This window comes from Rhinopithecus bieti, unplaced genomic scaffold (assembly GCF_001698545.2).
Source record: "Rhinopithecus bieti isolate Rb0 unplaced genomic scaffold, ASM169854v2 scaffold_19723, whole genome shotgun sequence".
Classification (NCBI taxonomy): domain Eukaryota; kingdom Metazoa; phylum Chordata; class Mammalia; order Primates; family Cercopithecidae; genus Rhinopithecus; species Rhinopithecus bieti.
Genome location: NW_016809579.1, coordinates 179,634 through 192,631, shown reverse-complemented (window position 1 = coordinate 192,631; position 12,998 = coordinate 179,634). Strand labels below are relative to the sequence as shown.

General features: G+C 46.5%; 1 protein-coding gene across 3 annotated transcripts in view; it reads right to left on the bottom strand.

Moving 5' to 3' along the window:
- Positions 1–12,998, bottom strand: part of LOC108540664 (uncharacterized) — a 69,293-nt gene that overhangs the window by 13,713 nt on the left and 42,582 nt on the right. The gene's annotated exons all lie outside the window — the stretch shown is intronic.

Below are 12,998 nucleotides of genomic sequence, written 5' to 3'. Positions count from 1 at the left end.
GGCGGGGAGCTGTGATTGTCCCAGTTTGGTCTCACTCACTCTGGGTTTCCGGAAGGAGTGTTAGAATGTCAAGGGTAATCCTCACATAGCCCTGTGAGCCCTGTTTTACAGATGATTAACAAGCCCAGAGAGGTTACATGCTTGCTCCAGGTCACACAGCTAGTAAGTGGCAGAAGTGAACTTAAAACCCAGGTCTGTCTGACTGTAAAATCCATGTTCTTTTTTTCCATTAACTTATGATGAACTATTTGAACCAAACCAAAAAGTATAAAACATCATGTCCCTAGCACTCTGCTTAAGAACTGAAACATGACAATGTTGGATTTGACCCCTGCCCATCATTACCCTGCCTCCTAGGCCTGGAAACAACCACTTTCCTGAATTTAATTTCTTTCCATTGCACTTCTTCTTCTTCTTCTTCGTTTTTTTTTTTTTTTTTTTTTTTTTTTTTGTTTTTTTTTTGAGACGGGGTCTTGCTCTGTTGCTTAGGCTGGAGTGCAGTGCAGTGGCACGATCTCAGCTCACTGCAATCTCCGCCTCCCAGGTTCAAGTGAATCTCCTGCCTCAGCCTCCCGAGTAGCTGGGAGTACAGGCATGTGCCACCATGCCTGGCTAATTTTTTGTGTGTCTTTAGTAGAGACAGGGGTTCACCATGTTGGCCAGGCTGGTCTCGAACTCCTGACCTCATGATCCACCTGCCTCGGCCTCCCAAAGTGCTGGGATTACAGGCATGAACCACTGCACCCAGCCCTTTCCATTGCACTTCTTTGCACTTTTAGTATATGGATGCCTGCAAAACTGTCCCAAAACCAACACAGGATTGTTTTAGCTATCTCACTGTTATATCCTCAGAGGTCCTCTAGACTGGCTGCACAGGAGAAATACCTAGGAAGCTTCAATCAGCACCAAAGCCTGAGTCCTTTGCCCCAGAGACACTGGATTAATTGGCCAGGGTAGATCAAGTAATTCCCTAGGGGGTTCTTATGGACAGCCAGGACAACCTATAAGGAGCCACTGATACAAATGCACTGAGTCCACCCCCTGTCCACACCAGCTTCCTCCCTCCTGGGATCTGCACTGGCTGTGGGCTGAGGGTGGAACAGTGGCTGGGGTGTGCCTGAGAAGACCAAGAACACAGAAGCTGCCAGTCCTCATGAGCAATTGGTGGGAAGAGGCCAGAAAGAGAACCACAAAGGTAGGGAAAAATGAAACCTCGTCTCCAGCCTTTTCTGAGACCTTGGGAACCAGGCTTTGAGTACTGAACTAGATGGGTGCAGGCTTTGGGGCTGGCAGAACAGGGCCAGGGGCTCAGCAAAAGCTTCTAGGTACAAATGGGCCCTAGTCCTCCCAGGGCCAGCTCCTGCCTAGTGGTAGAGCACAGGCCTCCTCATGTCCTTAGGAGCTTAGGGTCCCATGTCCACACCCACCCCATGTTGGTTCCCACCTTCAGCAGGCCTGAGTGTAAGCACATGGGCACAGACCTGAACATATGCAGGCATTATTCCTCAGACAGTAAGAGAATACATGTGTGCACATATAAACATGTTAGTGGGCAGAGCCCACCTCAACAGGAATAAGTGCCCACAGCAGCAGCATGAGGGAGATGAGAAGACTGGTGAAGGGCATGAGCAACAGCCCAATGCCACGGGGTACAGGCTATGTCCCGGTCCACACTGCCCTGGGCCAGGCTGCCAGGAGCTGTGGCCTGGGCTGCTCTAAGCCCTGCAGCTCTATCGAAGGGCCCCTCTCCACCCTCTCCCTGCCCTTCCCAAAGGGCTGGGGATGGATAACATGCTTCATTCAGGCCTGTCCCACGCATATGGGTCCCATCACAGATCCATGTTCTCCATGGCCCCAGTCCCTCTCTACAGTGGGTGTTGCCAAGCCACTGGGAGGCCTGAGACCAGGGGTCTGGCTCAGGCTGGGTCTCAGCTCATCACTGGCCCTCACAAGAAACAAGCCTGCTGGAGGGCTCCCTTTCACCCTCCTCCTCTAACCACCCCTCCTGAAACCCTACCTTAATCAGGTTGGATTAAGGCCCTATCCTCTGGGAGGCATCACCCGGGGGCTCAGGGAGCTGGGTAGGGGCCACAGTTCTGTGCACTGACCAGGGGACAGCAAACCACAGCGGGGCAGGAAAGAGGGGCCACCTGGGTACTGTGAGGAAATGAGCTGCTGATGTCCCCTGCATCTTCTGGGACTCGGTATCCCAGAAATGGGAAACTGGTCTTTTCAACTGTGGTGAGGAAACAAGAACCCAGGGGAATCCAACTGCTCAGCATGTGGGAAGGGCTCTGCCAGCCCGCCCCTGCTCCTGGGGCCGCAGGGAAGGTGGGTGAGGCCAGCACTCTGTGCCTGGGATGCTGCTGCTGTCGTGCGATGTTGTGCTGCTCCCCCGCATGGCTGCTGCTGCGGGCTCTTGCCAGTTGGACACCCTCCCCTGAGCTCTGGTGCCGGACAACTGTTTTCTGAGCATGCTAAGCAATGCCCCTCTGCTGGTGGGAGAAGTTACTTTAGAGGGTACAGAACTTTGGAAGATCCAGGTGTGCTGTGAGGCAAGTGGCTCCCTCCCTGACCCTTACTGCTCAGTGTGCAAGGTTACCACCTTCTCCTCCTCCCCACACCCATCCTCCCTCTCTCCCAAGGTGCCCCTCATTGCTGCTGTCACTCATCATTAGCAGTTACTGTCATTGTTAGGACAGCCCCTGTCAGGCTGCAGAGCCAAGGAAGGGGGCAGGAGAATGTCAGATGACTCACACAACATTAAAAGAGGGGGATGGACACACAGAACACAGAATCTAGCTATGAGAAGCACCTTGTGAGACTCTGGTTCAACCCTTTTTCCAGAGGAGAAAGAGCAGCTTAGCAGAGCTTCCTGACAAGTCCCTCTGCTTCCCATTAGTCAGGCTTGGAGGGAGGCTGGCCTAGGAGAAAGGCCAGGCCAGGGAGTCAGCATGAGGCTGGGCAGGTGACAGGGGTAGCCTACCCAGGGTCCTCTGAGGGAGGTGGGGAAGGCTTTGCATGGACCCATCCACACTTCTTTGCCTTGTCCAAGGAAGTGTTTCTGTTTTGGGGAGGAGGAGTGATTCTTTGTCAAATTAGCCATCTGGACTGTCACCTAACGACCAGCTAAGCCCTCGGATCGTGCTCGTTAGGACCTGAGCCCTATCTCCTGGCTCTCTGTCCCTCTCCCAACCACTTAATGAGCCCTTGATGATGCACACTGAGCCAGGGGCAGGAATGCAGGGAGCTAACCACTGACTAAGGAGAACAAGCCTGATGGGAAGAATAAGCCTGACGGAGGGAATAAGCCTGTGAGGGACACACAGGCTCTCAGAGGAGGTGAAAGCCACACCCTAGCGGGCAGCCAGGATGGGCTTCACAGAGGGGCCCATGCCAAGCTGGCCTGTCAAAGGCCCGCGGTCAGCTCCAGGGCCCCATCTCTTCAACATGTTGGTCAGGAAATAAGAATCAGGAGGGGCTGAGTAAATCTGCGCCTGATTTTCATCTGCCTACACTGAATTACGCCACCCATTTGGAGGCAATTTTCAAGTTAAAATGTTGTCAGAAGGCTGTCACAGTTTTGATCTTTCTTTTCTGTTCTTTCTCAACCCACCCACATTTTCCAGTTAGGTTGGAAAGGGGAGTGAGGGGGATAGAGCCTGGTTTATATTCAGAGATTTCTGGAATTGTTAAAGGTAGATGAGACTTTTAGAAATCATCAAGTTTTCTCTTAGGAAAATTGAGTCCCAGTTCAATGTCACAATTAATTGTTCTTTCAGTTCCAGAACTTTTAGGGGAACTGGAGGGCCACGGCCAGGCATCCTGCAGGCTGTCTCTTGGGGTTTCAGCTTGATTCTCTCTGCTGCCTCGTTCAGAGATGCCAAACAATCCCACCACTTGCTCCTTCCAATCACCACCCTGTTCCACCGACTGCTGGATGGGGAGTCAAAACACCAGTTTCGATCCCTGGCCTTGCCATTGACTTCTTTCACAGGACAAGTCACTGAGCTGCCACACCTACTTTTAGATAAAATGAGTTAATAAACGTGGGCAGGGCATGGTGGCTCACGCCTGTAATTCCAGCACTTTGGGAGGCCAAGGCGAATGGATCACCTGAGGTCAGGAGTTCAAGACCAGCCTGGCCAACGTAGTGAAACCCTGTCTCTACTAAAAAATACAAAAAAAAGTTAACCGGGCACGGTGGCGAGTGCCTGTAATCCCAGCTACTTTGGAGGCTGAGGCAGGAGAATCTCTTGAGCCCGGGAGGCAGAGGTTGCAGTGAGCTGAGATTGCACCATTGCACTCCAGCCTGTGCAACAAGAGCGAAACTCTGTCTCAAAAAAATAAATAAATAAATGTGGCAGTGCTTTGGAAGGTATATGCAACACAAATACCCATGATGATGCCGACCATTATTATTGTACTAATAAATCCATTCTCAGCTCAGAAAAATAAGAGGGTAGCCAATCAATAGTGCCAGTGTTCTTGGCATCAGAGAGTGGAAAGGAGGCTGGGAGGGAAGGAAAACGGGGTGGCAGGGAAGAGAGCTACTGACCACCTTCTACATTCTGCTCACTGACATTACCCAGCCATTGCCAGAGGGAGAAATGTGGTAGGTGTGAGTTCAAGGCAGGCACCTGGAAGTCCCTGATCTCTGGGTGCCAGGAGGTGGGTGTGGAACTGGCAGACGACCTAGGCAAGGGTCACTGATTATGGATCATTTACTTTCTTCAACCCTATACTGTCCCATCTGTTTATGAAAGTCTAGAAACGAGGGAAATTTAGGCTTATCTAAGAGGTTAATGGAGAAGGGATACAGTAAATGTCTCAGCCAACAGAGTCAAATTCAAAATGACCTCAGAGGGCTGGACAGATAAAACTGAGCAAGGACCACTGTAAAGTCCTGCTCAGACAGGATGTGGTGGCTCACTCCTGTAATCCCAGCACTTTGGGAGGCTGAGGCGGGTGGATCACTAGCAGTCAGGAGTTTGAGACCAGCCTGGCCAACATGGTGAGACCCCATCTCTACTAAAAACACAAAAACTAGCCAGGCACGGTGGCTCATGCCTGTAATCCCAGCACTCTGGGAGGCCGAGGTGGGCAGACTGCCTGAGGTCAGGAGTTCGAAACCAGTCTGGCCAACATGGTGACACCCTGTTTCTATTAAAAATACAACAAAATTAGCCAGGCGTGGTGGCGTGCACCTGTAATCCCAGCTACCCGGGAGGCTGAGGCAGGGGAATTGCCTGAACCAGGGAGGTGGAGGTTGCAGTGAGCCGAGATCACGCCAGTGCACTCCAGCCTGGGCGACAGAGCAAGACTCTGTCTCAAAAAATCAAAATAAAAATAAAAACTAGCCAGGTGTGGTGGTGCATGCCTGCAGTCCCAGCTACTCGGGACGCTGAGGCAAGAGAATCACTTGAACCTGGGAGGCAGAGGTTGCAGTGAGCTGAGATCACGCCACTGCACTCCAGCCTGGGCAACAGCAAGACTCAAAAAAAAAAAAAAAAAAAAAAAAAAAAAAAAAAAAAAAAAAAAAAAAGCCTGCTCAACTTCAAAAAAGCCAATGTGCAGGGAGGAGTGGGAGGATAGAGAGACCCAGCCTACTATCAGTTCAGGTCAAAACAACATGGACACTACAGTTACTCAGTTGAGCACTGGCTAACACCGTGGGACAGGATGGGAAAGAAGCAACCACAGCCTCAAGCTGCACTGACATCCTAGTTACTAGGAAGTGAGTCCCAGGCTGCAGGGACTCACCAGGTCCCCACTCAAGGCAGCAGACATGCTCATTTCTCAACACCACACCTGCTCATGGACAAACTGAAATGAGTTTGTCATTTTGTGCCTGCAAACAAGATGGTAACCTCCCAATGACACTCAACAAATTAACAAGTGGCCAAAGGAAGGGGATCAAGACAGGGAGCATCTAGAAACTGAAAATGTCTAGAGAACGTGAGGTTGGAGAAGCCTTAGGGAGAGCTATAGTGAACAGACCAGATGAGAGAAACAGCTTGTCATGTGCCAAAAGGCACAACTGGGCTCACAGAAGCTTCAGCAGAATAACTATTTCAGTTAAAGGCCACCCAGATGCAACAATTTGAGACTCATGGCTGGGTCTTCAGTGATCCAGTGACAGTGATGTCAGGATATTCAGGCGCTTGCTGGCCTGGAAGGGGCTTGGACCCCCTTATGGGTCTTGAGGAGACTCCTCTGTACTTCGAGGGCACAAAGCTAGTGAATATGGCTCATCTTTTGTGGCCAGAATTGTCTTCAGTTCAGTTTTCAGTTCATGGAAGCCCAAAGCAGGTATGTGGGATAAGACAGAGGATTAGGAGGAGGGAATGACAACATATATATTAAAAAGTCACTACCTGAATCCAATGGGTATAGGTGGGAGATGCCTACCTGGTATGGATTGAAAGGCATCAAAGAGGCCCAGAGTCGTATATTAATAGAATATACCCCAAGGCCAAAAATTCCTCCTTAGATGACAGAGGTATTACCCCCAAGTGAAGTACATTTGCTGTCTGGAGAGAGTACCATGACTTATTGGGTCAACATGTGGACATCCAGCAGAGAAGCCTGGGGAGGGCTGAGACATAGGGTAGAAAAGGCATCCTGCAGCCCAGGGTTAAGCAAACTCTGCCAACTCTACAAAATGCACCCAAGGAGTGCCAGAGGGTGAAGCAGGGGAGGGTCCTCACCAGCTTCCTCCGTCTTACCCCATACTTCCTGTGGCCACTCCTTACTTCCCTAATCCTATTAGTAGGAGCTCTTCTCCTTATCTTCCCAAATCCAATCTATTGCATTCTGTTAATTCTTTCTGAACATCTTTGGAATCTGTTCCATCCACTCTACCCCTCAGTAATCCCTCAAAGTCATGGTCTTGGCGGAGGCACTATCATCTCTACCAACCTGGATACACTCCAAACAGACCTCTTTGTTGATCTCTTTTACCACAATCTATTCAGCCCAAGCAGTGAGATTAATATCCCCAAAGCATAGCATCAGCCATGTCCCTCCCTTGCTCCAAAATATTTAGTGGCCTCTAAATGTGCAGCAGATCAAGTCTGCCTTCTTTCTGCGGCCAAAGACACAGCTTTGCCCTCCAGAGACAGCTCTGACCACCCACTTTCCTTCCCACTATCCTGCCCCTCACTGTGCCAAACTGAACTGTCTACCATCCTCTTACCCCATTCCCTGCCTTTGTCTTTCAGGCAGGCCACTTCGCCTCAGATGCTGTCACTCTGAATCTCCCCTACTTTAGACACTTCCCATCCTTCAGGGACCACCTGAAGAGCCATCTCTTCCATGAAGATGGAGGGGGACTTTACTGAAATCCTCTTTTCCCAGGTCTCCTGAGTGCCTTTAGATGCATGCCCGTCCCACGCACCAGAAGTTTGTTACCTGCTGCTAAGTTATGACTTAATGCCTGAGTAATGTGCTGGTTTTCACCAGTGTATGTTATATTTTCCTACCAAGACTCTAAATTCTAATCCTAGAGAGTGGAGTGGGGATGGTATCTCCTCCATCCTAGGGCGAAGCATAGCACACACTTGGTAAGGCACACTGACTGTGTCGAGAGACCTGGGTTTGAGTTCTCTGCTGCCGTTAACTGGTCATGTGACTTTGGGTTTCCTTCCCTGCAAAATGATGAAGCAGATGGATGGATACATATCGCTTCCAGCTCTGCTATTCTCTGCATCTATTTGACTGTGGGCTGACCCACCCAGCTCTAAGCCTGGCTAGGGAAGCAGCAAGGGAGGCTATGGACAAGCCCAGGGAGAGAGAGAGGGAGAGGGAGATGCGGAGCTAATAGCTCTGGAGGAAGGAAGGACATGCTGGGCTAATGGGATAATTGGATAATCCTCAGAGCTAGGGGCTGCCAGGCTGGGGCCAGCTGTTAGAAGCAGACACAAATAGCACAAGCAAAACAAGGGCGCTGATGCAGGAAGCAGCTTGCTGAGAGATATGGAGGAAGGTGGGTAGTGGCCAGAGGGTGGAGGAGGGGACAAAGAGAAACTGGAGCCCCTTTCTGTGGATATTTCGAGGACAGGATCTTAAGGCCTTGTATTCTGGCCCCATTTAGAAAGACTGCATTTAAGGATCCTGGCCTTCTATATACCAAAGAACATTCTTAGAGACCAATGGTTTATCTTGGCCTCCACAGTGTCCTGGCCACCAAGGACCTTTAAGGACCATAAAGCCCTCATCCTTGGCCATTGAGGGTTATCTGCAAATGGGGCATCCATTTGACATGCCTGTGAAAATATTGCTGGACTCTTACAAAAGATTAATTTTGGATACATGACTCAGTGGGTCCCTTCATTTCGGGCAGAGAAGTGGACCTGTCAGTGGGGTTGGGCACAGAACAAAAGAAATTTTGAAGGGATCTAGGACCCAACTCTGCTGGGTCACATAAGTCATAACCTCAGTGACTGGACCTCAGTTAGCCCATCTATAAAATGGGGACAATAAGCATTACCTTCCCTGCAGGGCTATTGTGGAGATAAAATGAGATCATGAATGGGAAAGTAATTTCAAATGCAAGTGCTTTGCCAAGCACTTTAGTCCCAACTCTGTTTCTAATTTTGTATGATTTTAGAAAGGCTATTTCCTTTCTCTGAGTTCCAGTTTCTTCCAATATAAGATGATGAGATCAGACTAGATGCTCTTTAAATTCCCTTCTAATTCTAATGACTATAATTCTTATAAAAAATAGTATATTTACATTTGTGTGCCCTATAAGGACAGTATGAGAAAAGAAAATTAGAGGCCAATTTTATTAATGAACATAGATATAAAATACTCAAGATTTTAGCAAGCCATATATAGCAATGTACAAAAAAAAATATAAATCATTATCCAATAGGGTTTATCCCAGGAATGCAAGGATGGTTTCACATTAGATAATCATTCAATATCATTCATATTAATAAGTTAAAGAACACTACAGGAGAATCTCAACAGATGCAGAAAATGCATTTGATTTTAAAAAGTCAACACGCAATCATAGAAAAAACTGTTAGCAAACTAGAAATATAAAACATTTTCTTAACTCAATAAAGTATATTTTCAACATCTCACTGAACACACCATAGTCAATGGTGAAATATTAGAAGCCTTCTCTTTTGGTCGGGTGCAGTGGCTCACGCCTGTAATCCCAGCACATGGGGAGGCTGAGGTGGGCAGATCACAAGGTCAGGAGTTCAAGACCAGCCTGGCCAACATGGTGAAATCCTGTCTTCACTAAAAAATACAAAAATTAGTTGGTTGTGGTGGTGCATGCCTGTAATTCCAGCTACTTGGGAGGCTGAGGCAAGAGAATTGCTTGAAGCTGGAAGGCGGAGATTGCAGTGAACGGAGATCACACCACTGCACTGTAGCCTGGACTACAGAGGGAGACTCCATCTCAAAAAAATAAATAAATAAAATACGAAGTCTTCTCTTCTAGTCAAGACCAACCCATTATTCTATCCAATATAGTACTAAAGTTCCCAGAGATCAAAATAATACATGAAAAAGAAAAGAAACAAAGTTACATGATCTGCAGCTGAATTAACTATCTATATAGAAAAATTCAAAATATTTCTTTGGAGTATTATTGGAACTAATGAGAGTTTATCAAGGCTGTTGAACATAAAATCTACATTAAAAAACAACAGCATTCCTATAGGGCAGCAAAAACTATTATAAGTAATTTAAAATATGTCAATTATAATCGTAGCAAAAACTAGAAGGTACCTAGAATAAATCCAACAATGCACAAAAAGAAGACTCAGATGAGGAGATGTGCCATGTTCATGGATGGGGAGAGACAATACTATAAAACTGGCGATTATCCCCAATCCATCTGGAAATCAAGTATAATCCTTTAAAATTTCCAATAGATTTTTTTCATAAATTATACATTTTGGATCCTAAAAATCATTGAAAAGAAAAAAGGCCAAGAAGAGCCACAATAATCTTCTTCCTTTTAAAGAAGGTGAAGAGTTGTCCTAACAGATATAATAATGTGGTACAGGAACAGGCAAACAGATAAAGTAAATGAGATACAAAGGTTAGAAACAAACTTGTCTTTGTATGGGAATGTGATATGTGGTAGAGGTCACATTACAAACCACAGAAAAAGCATGGACGGTTCATTAAGTGGTTCTGAAACATGGAAAGGTAAAATTGAAGACAAAGGTGAAAGAAACAAAGATCTTTAACACTTTAAAAAGCAAATATATGAAAATGTCTTTATGACCTCTGGACAAAGACAGATTTCTTAAACACAAAAGCAAAGCCATAAAAGAATATGCTGCTAAATTAACTAATGAAGCTTTAAAAAACATTTTTTTTCATGAAAAAACAATGTAAAGTACAAAGACAAGCCACAGACTAGAAGAAGGTATCTGCAATGCATATAATCAATAAAGGATTAGTGTCTGTAATATATAACTCCTATGAAAATAAACAAAGGTATTATCAGACACTTTAGAAGAAAAAACCTAAATGGTCAACAAACACATGAAAATAAATTCGATCTCACTAGTAATTAGGAAAATGAAAATTAAAATATATTTTACCACCATTCACAGTCAGCCAACTAGCAACAATTTAAAAACCTTGGTGGGGAACAGAAATACATAATACCTGGTAGAGTTGAAGATGTGAATAGCCTATAATCTAGCATTTTCCATTTCTTTTTTTTTTTATTTTATTTCTTTTTTTTTTTATTTTATTTTATTTTTTTTTTTTTTTTTAGGGGGGGGGCTTCTCTCCCCCCCCGGGTGGGGTGGGGTGGCCGGCTCTCAGCTCACTGCAATCTCCGCCTCCTGGGTTCACGCCATTCTCCTGTCTCAGCCTCCCAAGTAGCTGGGACTACAGGCGCCCGCCTCGTCGCCTGGCTAGTTTTTTGTATTTTTTAGTAGAGACGGGGTTTCACCGTATTAGCAGGATGGTCTCGATCTCCTGACCTCATGATCCGCCCGTCTCGGCCTCCCAAAGTGCTGGGATTACAGGCTTGAGCCACCGCGCCCGGCAGCATTTTCCATTTCTAAGCCTCAATCTTCAATCAAGTCACACACATATTTTTAAAAACCATGCACATGGATGTTCATTGTGTCACTGTAATACTAGAAATGTCAAAGCAACAATTTTAGTATTTCTTAGTATTAGTATCTTTTAGAGTTAGAATGGATATATGAACTGTGGTTTACTACTTCAATGAACTATCATACAGCAGACAAAATAAATGAACTCAATATATCAACACCTGTTCTATATTCCAAGTTAAATTTCTCTAGCTATTTCCAGACCAGACCTTGAATTTCCACCTTTGTGTCTGTGCTCATCGCTATTGTCTTTCCTCTCACTTTTGGCCCAACAAATTTTAATGATATAATTTAAATGCCCCTTCCTCTTAAAACATCCCAGGATCCTTTAAATTCTGATATTAGAGATTAGAAAACAAGACCAAAAAAAGTTGAGTCATGCTAAGTTCACATGGCAGATGAGTGGCAGAACTGGAACCAGAACCCTGGTCTTTATATCCGTATTTATACCCCTGCAAGGCCACAGATCATCTCAGATGATAAAATACAGAACAAATCCCAGCTCCCAGCCTAGGCCACTTTGTCCCACAAACATCCCTGGAACAGCTGTGGTCCCAGCTTCTACAACTCCTACTAGCCTGTTAAGATCTGGCTTCACTACTATATCTATGTGACTTTGAGAAAGTCAAACTCTCTTGTGCCTCAGTTTCCTTATCTGTTAGCTGCCAATAATTCCTGCCTGGCTACTGCATAAGCTCATTAATAGAATCAAACAAAATAAAGGATAATAAACTGGAATTGTATTAAATACATAGAAATTCTTACCTTTTTATTATTTTCAGGATATAGAAATGCCTGCCCTCTTGCTAAAAGAATCATGGGATGTCTGATTTGTAAATAAATTTAATTTTGAGAGTTTGCCATTGCTTGGTGATGGAGGGGAGATGTTGTCCTTATACAAGAAGCAGGACTCTGCAAACTCTGCCCCCTTTTCCTGCCTTCTTCTGCTTGGAGGTTTTGTGCCACTGAGTTCCTTGGCACAGGAGGACCAGCAGGCAGCCTGGGGTCCCTGAAAGCAGGAGCAGCCAGCACTGACAAAATACTGAAGTTGGTCAAGATTGTCTTTAAAATCTCTTCCCTGTGCTCTTTCCCCCGGTTTAGCCTTTGCTACATCTTTCCTGGGTTGCTGAGGAAGGGGTTTGTACAACCTCCTCCCTCTTCATCAACCACTATTCAGTTTCCCACTATTCGAGACCTACAAGGGGCCAGGGTGCGATGGCTCACGCCTGTAATCCCAGCACTTTGGGAGGCTGAGCTGAGTGGATCACTTGAGGCCAGAAATTTGAGACCAGCCTGGCCAACATAGAGAAATCCCATCTCTACTAAAAATACAAAAATTAGCAGGTATGTGGCACACATCTGTAATCCTGGCTACTCAGGAGGCCGAAGCAGAAGAATTGCTTGAACCCGGGAGGCAAAGTTTGCAGTGAACTGAGATCACACCACTGCACTCCAGCCTGGGTGATGAGTGAGACTCCATCTCCAAAAAACAAAAGTCCTACAAGGACCAAGGACCATGAGGTTGGGAAATGTGCCTGGCCCCATCCTGTCAGAGTCAGTATTCAACAAATGCTGAACTGAGCCAAAAGGACTGCCTGTGTGTCTTCCCCGTCAACCAGCAGTTTCGTCCCAAGCAGGTCCTCCTGTTCATAAGGAAAACGCCTGATGGTTCCCTTCCCACAGACTACTGGGGACCACTGCATTTGCCCTCCCCTCCTAGGCTCTATGCATTTTCAAACAGGCCCCTGGAGAGGAATGGAAAACCTGGGGGCGGTGACATAGGGCAGTGGAGGGAGGAACAATGGTTGAGAGTGTAGGGGCTTGAGGACTCTACTCCCTTCCCTTTCTTGCCCTGACTCCTCTGCTGCAGCCCAGAGGTGTCACACCACCATG